We start from the raw sequence: 15,632 nt of genomic DNA, 5'->3' as shown, positions 1-15,632 counted from the left end.
ACGGAAGATGCAAATACAAGACACTTTGTCCTTAATATTTACACAACACCCACGTGTAGCACAAGGGTATTTTCGTTCAGGTGAGTAAAAATTTATTAAGCACTGGCTAAAGAGTAAACATATTTTAAACAGTGGCTAAAGAGTAAAGACATCTCTAATTAATGGCTAATTGTGCACTTCCCCCACAATATCCATGATATGGTAGGCCCAATTATCACTATAATAAGTAAAAATAGCACGAGCTAGCCAAATTTCGGACTGGTAATTCAAAAATAGCCAGCGTTTGTAAAGTCATTAAAAAATAGCCATTATTTTGTTATAACACGGACCGGTCCAATATAATATACTGGATATTGTTGCATATGTGTATGAACTTCCAGCATATTATGCTGGAACTCCAACATGCGGAAAATTGCAGCCTAATATACTGGAGATTGGAGCATCTGTGTATGAACTTCCAACATATTATGCTGGACCGGTATATTATACTAGAACTCCAGTATATTATGCTGGAGTTCCAGTATATTGGAACTTGAGTATATTATGCTGGAATATTTTTCGGATTTTGAACAGTGTTTTCGTCCAGATTTATCTTACATGAAAAATGGCTAAATTTTGATTACTTTTGAAACCGTTGCTATTTTTCAATTACCACTTGCAAATCTGGATATTTTTGAATTTCTCCCGAGAGGCACACCTAACAAATACCGTGCAGAAACTTATCATTTTAGGCTCTTTTATTTTTCAGTCCCTTTCTACACTCCCATTATTCAATGAATAGTCAAGAAACATGACCCCGTTATGCAGTCTTTGTTTTTTTTTGGTTGGGTAAAAAGTCTTTACTTTTTGAAAAGAGAAAAAAAGGGACAGTTTTGCTTTTATTTTTCAGCAAAAGCAAGAGAGAAATTCTTGTTAAAGCACAAGTAACTTTTGCTAAAGCACGGACGCAGCTAGTAGAGCATTCTTGTTTGCATTGAACAGGTAAAACTAAGACTATTTTTAAGATTGAAATATTAATCCTCTCCAAGTTCTTAATCATTTTTTGATTTTCTTGTTTTACTTTGCAGCTTTCAGAAATGGAGATTGGCTTAGCAGTTGGAGGTGCATTTCTCTCTTCAGCTTTAAATGTTCTCTTTGATAGGCTTGCTCCTCGGGCCGAGCTGCTGAAGATGTTTCAGAGGGGAAAGCATGATGTTCGACTGCTAAAGAGGTTGAAGATGACTTTACTTGGTCTTCAAGCTGTGCTAAGTGATGCAGAGAATAAGAAGACATCAAATCTATACGTCAACCAGTGGCTAAATGAGCTTCAAGATGCCGTGGACAGTGCTGAAAACTTAATTGAAGAAATCAATTATGAAGTTTTGAGAGTTAAGGTGGAAGGTCAGCATCAAAATCATGCAGAAACAAGCAATCAGCAAGTAAGTTACCTCAACTTGTGCTTGAGTGATGAATATTTTCTTAGTTGAAAGAGACCATTGAAACATTGGAGGAGTTGGAAAAGCAAATCGGCCGCCTTGGCCTAACGGGGTATCTTGATTCGGGTAAACGAGGAACTAGTACTAGACAAGATACTTCTGTAGTTGATGAATCTGAAATCTTTGGCAGGCAAAATGAAATAGAGGAATTGGTGGGCCGTTTATTATCTGTTGATACAAATGGTAAAAGTTTGAGAGTAATTCCTATTGTTGGAATGCCTGGGGTTGGCAAGACAACACTTGCTAAAGTTGTATACAATGATGAGAAGGTAAAAGACTATTTCGATTTGAAAGCTTGGTTTTGTGTGTCTGAACTATATGATGCTTTCAGAATAACAAAAGGTTTACTTCAAGAAATTGGCTCATTTGACTTAAAGGACGATAACAATCTTAATCAGCTACAGGTCAAATTGAAGGAAAGCTTAAAGGGCAAAACATTTCTTATTGTTCTGGATGATGTTTGGAATGACAACTATAATGCATGGGATGACTTGAAAAATCTTTTTGTTCAAGGAGATGCAGGAAGTACGATCATTGTGACGACACGTAAGGAAAGTGTTGCCAAGACGATGGTTAATGAGCAAATTAGCATGGATACTTTGTCTAGTGATGTCTCTTGGTCATTATTCAAAAGACATGCATTTGACAACATGGATCCTAAGGAACATCTAGAACATGTAGAAGTCGGGAAATAAATCGCAGCTAAGTGCAAAGGATTGCCCTTAGCTCTAAAGACGCTTGCTGGCATTTTACGGTCCAAATCAGAGATTGAAGGGTGGAAACGTATTTTGAGAAGTGAAGTATGGGAGCTGCCCGACAATGGCATATTACCAGCATTGATGTTGAGCTACAATGATCTTCCTGCATATTTAAAGCAATGTTTTTCTTACTGTGCAATATTTCCGAAAGATTATCCATTTCGGAAAAAGCAAGTCATTCAGTTGTGGATTGCTAATGGTCTAGTACAGGGGTTACAAAAAGATGAAATAATTGAAGATTTAGGCAACCTATTCTTTCTCGAGTTGCAATCAAGATCACTTTTCGAAAAGGTCCCAAATTCTTCTAAAAATAATGCAGAGGAATTCTTAATGCATGACCTTGTGAATGATTTGGCCCAGATTGCATCTTCAAAACTTTGTATCAGATTGGAAGAGAACCAAGAGTCTCATATGTTGGAACGAAGTCGACACGTGTCCTATTCAATGGGCTATGGTGACTTTGAAAAGTTGAAACCTCTCTACAAATTGGAGCAGCTGAGGACATTGCTTCCGATCTACAGAATCAAGCTATATGATCCTTCTCTAAGCAAGAGGGTGATGCATAACATATTGCCAAGACTAACATCCTTAAGGGCATTATCATTGTCACATTATGCTATCAAAGAGTTGCCGAATGACTTATTCATCAAGTTAAAACTTCTAAGATTTTTGGACCTTTCTTTGACAGAGATAAAGCAGTTACCAGATTCAATTTGTGCACTCTATAACTTAGAGACACTTCTCTTGTCATGTTGTCAAAATCTTGTGGAGTTACCGATGCAAATGACAAAATTGATCAACTTGCGTCACCTTGACATTGGCGACACTCCTTGCTTGAAGAAGCCGCAACATCTGAGTTAACTACATAACTTGTATGGATCTCTATCTATTCTAGAGTTGGAAAATGTGGCCGACGGAAGCCAAGCTTTGAAGGCAAACATGAGAGGAAAGGAACATATTGAAAAGTTATCATTGGAGTGGAGCGTAAATATTGTGGACAGCTTACAAAATGATAGAGACATACTTGGTGAGCTACATCCAAATCCAAACATAAAAGAACTTGAGATCAACGGATATAGAGGGACAAACTTTCCAATTTGGCTAGCTGATTATTCATTTTCTGAGCTGGTGGAATTGTCTCTAAGCAAGGACTGTTATTCCTTGCCAGCATTAGGCCAGCTTCCATCTCTGAAATTCCTTGCAATTCGAGGGATGCGTCGAATAATAGAGGTGACTGACGAATTCTACGGTAGTTCATCCTCCAAAAAGCCTTTCAACTCTCTTGAACGACTTGAGTTTGCAGAGATGCTGGAGTGGAAACAGTGGCACGTACTAGGGAATGGAGAGTTTCCTACACTTCAAGATCTTTCAATTGTTACTTGCCCCAAGTTGATTGGAAAGTTTCCCGAAAATATTTGTTCTCTGACAAGTTTGACAATTTCAAATTGTCCGGAACTCAATCTGGAGACACCTAACCAACTTTCAAGTCTAAAAGAGTTTAAAGTTGAAGGTTCTCCTAAGGTTGGAGTTCTTTTTGATCATGCTGAACTGTTTTTGTCTCAATTTCAGGGAATGAAGCATATTGTTGAATTATATATTACTGACTGTCAGTCTCTTACCTCCTTGCATTTTAACAGTCTGTCAAATACATTGAAGAAAATAGAGATAAAGCGTTGTGGGAAATTGAAATTGGAGTCTTCAGTTGGCGATATGATTTCTATAGGAAGTAACATGTTTCTGGAGAAATTGGATCTGGAAGAATGTGATTCTATAAATGAGTTGGTCCCACAAGCACGCTATTTGAGGGTAGAAAGTTGCCACAAGCAGCCATGATGGTAGTGACGAAAAGAGTTAACCATCATCCATGATGGTAGTGACGAAGAGATTCTTGCTGGTGAAAATTGGGAGTTGCCTTGCTCTATTCGACTACTTTGGATACACAATATGAAAACATTAAGCAGCCAATTTCTCAAAAGCCTCACCTCTCTTGAATATCTACGTACTTATAATTTACCTCAAATTCAGTCACTGCTGGAAGAAGGGCTTCCCTCGTCTCTTTCTCAGCTTATATTATTTGACCATGATGAGCTCCATTCACTACCGACTGAAGGTCTTCAACGCCTCACCTCGCTTCAACGTCTAGAGATCAGCTTTTGCTATCAACTCCAATATATTCCAGAATCAGCGCTGCCCTCCTCCCTCTCTGAGCTGACCATCTTGAGTTGCCCTAATCTCCAATCTCTTCAAGTAAAAAGAAAGCCTTCCTTCCTCTCTTTGCTGCCTATCTGTCGTTGCGGTAATCTCCAACCTCCTCCAGAATCAGCGCTGCCCTCCTCCCTATCTAAGCTGAGTATCTTGGATTGCTCTAAACTCCAATCTCTTCCAGTAAAGGGGATGCCCTCTTCAATCTCTGTACTAAATATTTGTCACTGCCCATTGCTCAAACCACTCCTAGAATTTGAGAAGTGGAAATACTGGCCAAATATTGCTCATATTCCCACCATAATGATCGATCGGGAATATCTGTAATGATTCAAGCGAAGGTGCTCTAACAGATGTAAGTTAGTCTTTTTCTTTTTTTTTTCTTTTCAAGTAGCTTTTGTATTTTTCGTTACTTCTCTTTGCTTTTCTGCTAATTATTTTCCTTTGTTCAAAATCTTGTTGAGCAGTGTGAAGAGTCTATTGCCACTATGAAACAGAGGAAGCATCTTCACTTTGGGATGAACGGTGATATGTTGCAGCTACATAAATCTTTATATCTGCGCTAAAACATTGTAAGCGAAACCAGGTATAGGTTCAAATTGAAATAATTTACTCCACATATCTGTCTACTGGACGTGTAAAATCCATTTTTTCCTACTCAAAGGTACATGAGACAGAAAATTTGTTTCCTATCTATAAAAGATAAAAGACCATGTTAAGGTTATTATGTATGATCATCTGATCTCAACTTAGATATTTTTTTTTCTTTGTCAGGATTTTGGTAACTTCTTGTAAGCTATTACAACTCCTTACTCAGTTAGTGAAAGGAAAATTATGCTGAAATTCTTTATTGAATAGGCAATGACCTCAACTGTGATCTGTCATCAGAATGTAAGTGAAGAATCATACTTCTCTTTTGTGTGTAATTTGCCAGCATTAGTTCTCTTTAATCAGTCAGTGAAAAGGGCTAGTCATTTCTCTGCATCAATTAAGCCATCCGCTGCTCTTAACTGTCAAAACTGGTCTGTTGTCCAAGTTAAACTAGGCCATTATTTTGTTATATAGCTCAGATTGACACTAAAGTTATACGTATTACATATTTTATGAAACTTGAATTACTCCGAGTAATTCTTTCACTACTGTGGATTAATCAACATAGATATGATGTAGTAGTTTTAAGGCTTCACTCTATTAATATTTATTTGTTCTAACAATATCTTCTGCTTAAATATTTTCACTTGATTGCACCACTTGATCATGTTTGACGACTGAAAACCAGTTTGCTAGGAGTCTCTCTAATGAATCAAAAAGTATTTGTACTCTTTTCCAGTTAAACCCAACCATGAACAACGTGATCTTCTTCTCTTGATTAAGAAGAATGATTTATCCTACTTGTTAGGATCGGGAACCCGGGTAGTGCGGAATTTAGCCAAACAACGGTATAATGACAATAATAAAGACAATGGAAGTTGATAATAACGACAATTAAAGAATATAAAGAAGACACAAATTTAACGTGATTCGGTCAAGGTGACCTACGTCCACAATCGGAGAGGAACAATTTCACTATACCAACAAGAGTACAAAAGAGAGTACAAAATTAGAGTAAATACTCTAATTAATCCCAAATACCCCAAGAGAATAACCTCACAAGGTCACTCCAAAGAAAGGGTTCACACAAGTGTTTCCCAAAAACTCACTCTCTTACAAAATACTCTATAATGAAATAAAGGAGGAGAAAGAAAGACGAGTGAAAAGCTCTTGAATTGATGTGTTTTTAAGTGAGGAGAAACTCCTCTATTTATAGTAAGAAATCCTTGGCCTAATAATGAATATTATGTCATGGCATATGTCATGATCCACAAATTTGTTATAATGGATATTATGTCATGGCAAATGTCATGAACCACAAATTTGTTATAATGGATATTATGTCATGGCAAATGTCATAAAAATTTGGCCATATTACAAATCTCCACATTGGCCTAATTTCGGTTTATATATAGTAAATTTGCTCCACCTTCTCCGCAAAAAACCCAATGGGAAAAATCATTCTTCATAAATGCCAATCAAGTTCAGGCAAAGCTTGAACTTGGACACTGGAAGAGGTTTTGTGAATATGTCAGCATGATTGTCTCTAGTATTGATCTTCTGAACATAGACTTTTCTTTCAGCAATGGTTTCTCGGATGAAATGATACTTTATATCAACGTGCTTCGTCCTCTCATGATACATTTGATCTTTAGTCAAGTGAATGACACTTTGACTATCACAGAAAATGGTAATACAACTTTGGTGTAAACTGAGTTCCGCAAATAGACCATTCAACCATAAAGCTTCTTTGATCGCCTCGGTCACTGCCATATATTTTGCTTCGGTAGTAGATAAAGCTACTACATGTTGTAATATAGCTTTCCAACTAATAGCGCAACCACCGATGCAAAATACATAGCCTGTTAGTAATCTTCTTTTGTCAGGATCACCTGCATAATCTGAGTCTACAAAACCAACCAAAGTGTTAGCATTTCTCCCAAACTCCAAACATGTATTTGAAGTACCTCGCAAGTATCTGAGAATCCATTTCACAGCATGCCAATGTGCTTTACCAGGGCAAGCCATATACCGATTTACCACGCCAGTGCTTGTGAAATGTCTGGACATGTACAAACCATTGCATACATAATACTGCCGACTGCACTGGAATAAGGAACCTGTGCCATGTACCTCTTTTCTTCCTCTGACTGCGGGGACTGAGCAGCTGATAACTTAAAATGAGCAGCAAGAGGGGTACTAACTGGTTTAGCATCTTTTATGCCAAACCTCTCCAAGACTTTCTCCAAGTACTTCTTCTAGGTCAGAAATAGCCTGTTGGCTTTTCGATCTCTATGCCAAGGATTTTCTTAGCTGCTCCCAAATCTTTCATCTCGAATTCACTTTTCAGTTGACTTTTCAAATTGTGAATTTCTGTTAAATCATTAGCAGCAATGAGCATGTCATCAACATATAATAATAGGTACACAAATGGACCATCATTTAACTTCCGCAAGTAAACACAACTATCATACATGCTCCTCGAATAATCATGACCCAACATAAAGGAATCAAACCTTTTATACCATTGTCTTGGAGACTGCTTTAATCCGTACAAGGATTTTTTCAACAAGCAAACATGATCTTCTTTTCCTTCAATTTCAAATCCTTCGGGTTGATGCATATATATTTGTTCCTCAAGTTCGCCATGTAAGAAAGCTGTCTTAACATCAAGTTGTTCTAATTCCAAATCATACATGGCAACGAAGGCAAGCAAGACACGAATAGAGCTATGTTTAACAACAGGTGAGAAAATATCATTAAAATCAACTCCTTGTACCTGACTATAGCCCTTTGCAACTAATCGTGCCTTATACCTCGCATCTTCAACCCCTGGAATGCCATCCTTTTTCTTGAAGACCCATTTGCAACCAACAATTCTTTTTCCTGATGGTAGCTTCACAAGAGACCAAGTACCATTCTTGTGGAGAGACTCAATTTCTTCATTCATTGCAATCAACCACTTGGCTGAGTCAGCACCAGAAACTGCTTCTGAATATTTTGATGGTTCTCCAATTTCTTTCAGTTTCCTGTGCAACTGAAAAAGCAAATGCAACATAATCTCCAAACCTTAATGGTTGTTTACCTTCTCTTCTTGGTCTATGTTTGGCTATAGAATACTCCTCTTCTTCTGGTTCAACTTCAGGAGTCTCAACTTCAGGAATTTCAGCTTCTGTCTCAACTTCAGGAGTTTCAACTGTATTTTGCTCCAAAGTTGATGAGCTTGGCTCAGAAGGAATGCCAATCTCAATCTCCACCTGGTTCTGTGTACACTTTCCTTTATCTGTATCACAAGAACTAGAAGACTCTTTTCTAGAATGTAACATAGAGTATTCATCAAAGGTTACATCTCTGCTAATTATAAATTTTGGTGCCATGGGATCAGGATACCATAGTCGGTATCCTTTCACCCCAGATGCATATCCAAGGAAAATGCACTTTTTAGCCTTTGGCTCTAATTTTTCATCATTTACATCCATGTATGCAGGGCAACCAAATATCTTTAAATCAGAATAATTAGCAGGAGTACCTGACCACACTTCCTCTGGAGTCTTAAAGTTCAAAGGTGCAGAAGGAGCTCGGTTGACAATATAACAAGCTGTAGAGATAGCTTCTGCCCGGAAGGTGTTTGTCAACCCAGCATTTGAAATCATGCAACGAGCCCTTTCCAAAAGAGTTCTATTCATCCTTTCTGCCACACCATTTTGCTGAGATGTCATTCTCACAGTACGATGTCGAGCGATTCCTTCATTCTTGCAAAATTCGTTGAATTCATCATTACAAAATTCTAAGCCATTATCTGTTCTAAGCCGCTTAACCTGTTTTCTTGTTTGCTTCTCAATCAAAATTTTCCATTGTTTGAAATTTAAGAAAATATCACTTTTATTTTTCAGGAAATAAACCCAAACTTTCCTTGAATAATCATCAATGAAAGTTAACATATACCTGGCACCACCTTTTGATGGGGTACGTGAAGGACCCCAAAGATCTGAATGAATGTAATCCAAAGTACCTTTTGTTCTATGAATCGCTGGAGATTTGAAGCTGACTCTTTTCTGCTTCTCGAACACACAATGTTCACAGAACTCCATATTTCCGGTACTTTGGCCATATAAGAGACCTCTTTTGCTGAGGATGGAAAGACCTTTTTTACTCATATGCCCCAATCACATATGCCATAATTTAGTGATGTCAGAATCTGATTTATCTGATATTGAAACTGCAGCAGCACCTGTAACAGTAGATCCCAAAAGTGTATACAACGTACCAGATCTGCGTGCTTTCATGATCACAAGAGCACCATGAGAAATTTTCAAAACTCTATCTTCACTTGTTTACTTGCACCCAAGAGATTCTAGAGTGCCCAAAGAGATGAGATTTTTCTTCAAGTCAGGAACATTTCTAACATCGGTGAGAGTTCTCACCACACCATCATGCATTTTGATTCGGACTGTACCTTTTCCAATAACTTTGCAGGCAGCATTGTTGCCCATCAAGATAACTCCACCTCCAATAAATTCATATGTGGTAAATAAATCCCGACTGAGACACATATGATAAGAACAACCCGAATCTAAAATCCACTCATTGTTAGATTTGAAACTATTATTAGTTGCTAAAAAAATAGTTCCCTCAGTCTCATCAGCAGCTACACTTGCTTCGGCAGTGTCAGTATTTTTGTGCTCATTTTTCTTTTCTGTATGCTTTTCTTTGTTTTTCAATTTAAAGCATTCAGAAATAATGTGACCTTTCTTATGACAATATTTGCACATGAAATTTCTGTATCTGGATTTTGACCTTGATTTAGGTTTCTCACGACTTGAATCTTTCTTATTGGATCTACCTCTTATGAATAAGCCTTCCCCTTGGTTCCCACTAGTTTCCCCAGTAATATCTCTATCTATTTGTTCTTTTGATTTCAAAATAGATTTGATATCTTTATAAGAGATATTATCCTTTCCATAAAGCATAATATCTCTTATATGTTTAAACGACAGGGGTAAGGAAACAAGCAATAACACAGCTTGATCCTCATCTTTGATTTCAGCATCTATGTTACTTAAATCCATAAGAAGAGAATCAAAAGTATCAAGATGAGCAAGTATAGAGGTACCTTCAGCCATACGAAAAGTATAGAGTTTTTGCTTTAGGTAAAGCCTGTTTTCTACTGTTCTTTTCATATATAGGGTTTTAAGCTTTTCCCATATGCCTTCGGCTGAGCTTTCTGCTGCAACTTTACACAAAACCTCATTTGAAAGATTTAAAATAATACCTGCTTTTGCCTTTTTCTCTATGACGGCAAACTCCTCGTCCGTCATTTTATCCGGCATCTTCTCCTTTCCTTACAGTGTCAAATCTAAGCCATCCTAAATTAGGATAGCTTTCATCTTTAATGGCCACATTCCGAAGTTTGCACTTCGGTCAAATTTCTCAACATAAGACTTTGTTAGAGTCATTTTGGCTATTTAAACTAACCCGGTTAGATGTGGCTCTGATACCAATTTGTTAGGATCGGGAACCCGGGTAGTGCGAAATTTAGCCAAACAACGGTATAATGAAAATAACAAAGACAATGGAAGTTGATAATAACGACAATTAAAGAATATAAAGAAGACATAAATTTAACGTGGTTCGGTCAAGGTGACCTACGTCCACAAGCGGAGATGACTAATTTCACTATACCAATAAGAGTACAAAAGAGAGTACAAAATTAGAGTAAATACTCTAATTAATCCCAAATACCCCAAGAGAATAACCCCACAAGGTCACTCCAAAGAAAGGGTTCACACAAGTGTTTTCCAACACTCACTCTCTTACAAAATATTCTATAATAAAATAAAGGAGGAGAAAGAAAGACAAGAGTGAAAAGCTCTTGAATTGGTGTGTTTTTAAGTGAGGAGAAACTCCTCTATTTATAGCAAGAAATCCTTGGCCTAATAATGGATATTATGTCATGGCAAATGTCATGATCCACAAATTTGTTATAATGGATATTATGTCATGGCAAATGTCATGAACCACAAATTTATTATAATGGATATTATGTCATGGCAAATGTCATGAAAATTTGGCCATATTACACTACTATGTAGCTCTCCACTATTATTGATGTTCAATTTGCTTCCTGGGACATGAATTATGCTTTGCTCTTCATTAAACACAGAGCTCTATGCTAAAGCTCCATATAGAAATTATATTTCAATGTGTGTGTGTGTGTGTGTAATCAGGGACAACCATCCGAAAGTTTTAGGAAATAATTAAACTTGCATTGTCAGGATTTGACAGCAATACGGCTTCAGATATTGTCTCATCTAGATTATGTTTTTCATTAATGTAAGAGTAATTTTGCCTGACTGATAGCAAAAGCATATGTCCCTTTTCAGCATTCATGTGATGCTAATTTCTCTGTCTCTCCTTCTGTAGTTGTTTTTCAAGTTTTTACTACTTACCTTTCCTTGCGTGTTAATTCCTTTTATTCGTTATATGAGTAGTGTGTAGCGTCTATTTGCACTGTGAAGTCGAGGAAGCATCTTTGCTCGAGATGAAATTTAAGGTTAGCTGTCAAAAGAGCTACTAATATGTTGCAACTACAGAAATATTTTTACATTATGACAAAAACTTATTGTAAATAGAATTAATAATTTGCTCTAGAAAGTAGTTAGCATATATAATTGCAATTCATGTATTCTTCTGAAAAAATATCTCACTCTTCAGTTCATGTATTGCTTGAACTTTCATCTCTATAGCAGTTCATGTATTCTTGTTCTTTTCCTTTTTCAGTGAGTTGAGCAAGGAGGATATGGTTTAGAGTAATGCATCTTCATATCAGGATGAAAGATGACAAAAAAAGGTATGTCATCTACAGAAATTTTATTCATTGTAAGAAAAGAAAAGACGTAGTATAGGCTGGAATTAATAATTTTATCTAAGAAATTCATAGCAAAATGTAATTTTAACATACATAGATTATGTCAGCCGGATGTGCATAGTCTTTTGAAATATGAGTGTATCTTGCTTGAAAAATCTATTACAGCTCGTAGCTCAGTTGGTGAAAGGGGTGTCGTGCTGGCATTCTCAGGAGATATTGTGCAAGATTTTCAGTAGGTATATTTTTGGCTTATCCCTGTAGAAAAACTGCTTGAAGAGATTTTGCAAATAATCTTGTTCTTTTAAGTAGTAATAGATCTATTGATTTTCACTGATCCAAAAGAAAAGTAAAAATATATCATGATTTTCAAATTGCTTGTTAACTCTGCTTTTTGATAGTTAACACTAATGCAATTTATCAGCCATTGGCAATGTAGTTGAAAGGATGATCAGGGAAGTCAGATTGTCTAAAATAATATCCCCAGCATTTAAATTGATTGACGGTCACCTCATCAGGTATATGCTGACTGAAGTTCTGTCCTCTTATTAACATAATCTATTTTTTCGGTTAACTTGCCTGCGATATCCTTTCCCTGGATGTACTGCAAAGAAGCAGAAGATAAAAGGTCCAGATAAAGGCAACCTCACTTTCTCAGTAAGGTAGCCAAACCTTGAAAAGAGTTACATCAAACTTGAGATTTAAAGAAATTGGATAAGATTTCCAATGTCTGATCCCCGTTATCTAAGCACATGTTCTATCAAATTGATTTTAAGTTGATGCGACTGCATTTGATAGCAAATACTAAGATTTTATCAGTATAGCACAATAGTTAAAACATCAGTTTTTGTTTCAAATATTCAAGGGTTTGCACTGAAGATATAAACATTACGTTATATCATGCACATATATGTCAGCCAGATGTGCATAGTCATTTGAAATATGAGTCAATCTTACTTGACAATTTTATTTTTTGTCTAAGTATTGCTTGAAGTTTTACCTCAACGGAAATTCATGTTATTTTTGTTGTTTCTCTTTTTACAGTGAGTTGAGGAAGGATGTGGTGGTTATGGAGAAATGCAAATGTTATCTCTTGACCTTTGATATTTCTACTGGCAGTTCAAAGGCATACAAGACAGAAAGTTTGTATTCCATAATTTAACATTTAAAAGCATCGGCATAATGTAAGTGCTATTTTGTATGATTATCTGATCTCAACTTAACGATCGTTTTTCTTTCTTTGTCAGGATTTTGGTGACAATTAACTCAGTCAAGTAGCTAATTTCTAGGTCCCCGGCAGCGGCGCCAAAAACCTGTTGGGACCAAACACACTCACGCAAGTATACGTGGTCGTCAAGTAATAGAGTGGTGAATAGATTATCATTCCCACGAGGACTTATGATTAACTTTTGACTAATTCAAACTCAACTAGCTTATCGATTCAAGCGATTTCTTATAAAATAGATAATTGTCTAATTTACTACCTAAAGACTATCAAGTAATGGAATACCAGAAATCAACACAACACTTAAATAGTTTTAAATAACAATCAATGGGAGATAATATTCCAGGGTCACGGGTTATTTAACAATCATGTTGCATTCTTAGCTTAAAATAACTAATTGATTTATCTGGATTGTTGGTTCACAGGGTTGATATTGCTCATAAAAATCTGTCGAGTCCTTACTCGCCTATTCAAGCTAACTTAATACCTATATGTCTATAGAATTAAACTTAACAAGAACGCATTTACAATTCCTGTATTGCAACCGAGCAAGGCAATTAGGTATATGTCTATCCCAATTGCGAATCCTTTCCCCGATGCCCGGGTTTAAGAACTTGCTCTATTTAATTCTATATGCAATCTAGAGTTCCCACTTTCGAGTTCAACTCTAGATTCGTAGATAGTATTTCACTGTTAGCTACTCAGCAAAATAATTAAAAACAGAATTAAATAAATAACCCAATATGATAAAATCAACTTCGTCAAATTAAATTTCAAACATCAACATTCATGTATACCCATGACCCTAGAACAATAGGGTTCTTAGCCACTCATATTCAGGCAATCATAAAAAATTCACAAGAGTGCATAAAAATCAATAAAAGAAAGAGAGAATAGGAACTCAAGACGAATTCCGTGGTTTTAGAACTTTGTTGTGGCTTTTTCCCCTTCTCCCATATGTCAACCGACCTAAAGGAGGCGTTTTTGGCTTATATATTGCGTACAAAAGTCGTGGGCCAAAGCTCTCCTATTCCTAGTCCAAATCGGCTTCAGGGATTGATGCTAAGGTGGATGCGACGCATCCACCTCGTCCTCCATTTCTCAGCCTCACATGCGAGGGTGGATGCGACGCATCCACCCCTTGTTCCTCCATCTCAACTTTGCCCAGGTGCGGATGCTATGGGCCGACTTCACTGCTAAGGGTGCACGAAATCTGATCTTTTTCTAGATTGGATGCGACGCATCCAATCTCTCTTCCTCTACCAAGAGCACCTTTTCTTCATATTTTTGCACTCCAAACACCCTAATTCACCACACACAACTCAATTAGTCATAAAACCAATAATTAAACCATGTTGGGCATTTTAAAGATCAAATAACATCAAGAAGCGGTTAAAACATGGGTAAAATAACATCAACACATATCGAAATATGTCAAACATCATGTATGCACTGTGTTTGTTGTTCAATGCTCAAACCACATTTCAAAATTATGAAACTGGAAGAGTGGCCAATAATTGCTCAAATTCCTATTGTATGCAAGATCATTGGTGGTATGATCAAGGTAAGTGATTCTCCAAATAAATATTGTTATTTATTTTTAAAACTTCTTTTGCTTTTTCATAAAAAAATTTTAAAATCTTTTAGACTGATGTGCATCATTTATTTTTGTCGTGAAAGTTATTCGTCCCTTTGTTTCCCTGTTTCTGATCTCCAATTTCCGGTCACTTCCTGTACAACATGAATGGTTATCTCCTATACTTCTTCTACTTCCTTTTTCTGTTTTGCTTTTCTATCTTCAATTTTGCCTTCAATTTTAATTTTGGACATGAAAAACACATACTATCTCTTATTCACACGAAGTTAAACGAATATAAGCTCTCTCCTCGTAATTTAATACCTCTGGGTAGAAGTAATTAATGTAAAAGAAAAGGAAAAATATGAGAATCTTAGGCATGCTGACATTTAGCTTAATATGTTTTCGTTAGAGCATTATCATCTGAATAACTTTGTTATACTTCTCTATTTTTTTGTCTAGGATTTTGGCATCGGTATGAAGATTGTCTGATCAGATTTTTTCATTAGAGTATTCCTGTCACATAATGTTTATTTGTTTCCCCAGCCGCTGGATTTACAACAATGATGAGGGTTGTTCATTCCTATACTCCTGTTCTTTCAGTCCTTAGAAGAGGCAAAAGTTCAAGTACAGTTGGTTAGATATATGCAATCTCAAATTTACAATCAGGTACACTTTGCATGTTCCCTGTAAGAAATTCACATGAAGTTTGCAAAAGCAAATAATTTTAAAGATTGATGTGGAAATCGATCGAGAAAGGGAAAGGAGTGGCCAATAGATTACTCGAGTTCTCACCTTAAGGATTGATGTGGAGTGTGTGTGCTGAGGATTTCCTCCTTTCCTTTTCTACTAGCTCGATTTGGCCGTTAATACATTGTCATGTCGTTGAAACTACTATGCTAGATCTTGAATAACTGAGAAGCCTTCAGTTGTTGATTAA

At 36.5% G+C, this 15,632-nt stretch overlaps 1 pseudogene; it reads left to right on the top strand.

Annotated features, from left to right (window-relative positions):
• Positions 1-869: 869 nt before the first annotated feature.
• Positions 870-13,372, top strand: LOC107789872 (putative disease resistance RPP13-like protein 1; annotated as a pseudogene).
• Positions 13,373-15,632: the final 2,260 nt, after the last annotated feature.

The sequence above is a fragment of the Nicotiana tabacum genome, chromosome 19 (genome assembly GCF_000715075.1).
Source record: "Nicotiana tabacum cultivar K326 chromosome 19, ASM71507v2, whole genome shotgun sequence".
NCBI classification, from domain to species: Eukaryota; Viridiplantae; Streptophyta; class Magnoliopsida; order Solanales; family Solanaceae; genus Nicotiana; species Nicotiana tabacum.
Note: the sequence above shows the minus strand (reverse complement) of the source record. Positions and strands in the feature narration are given on the sequence as shown.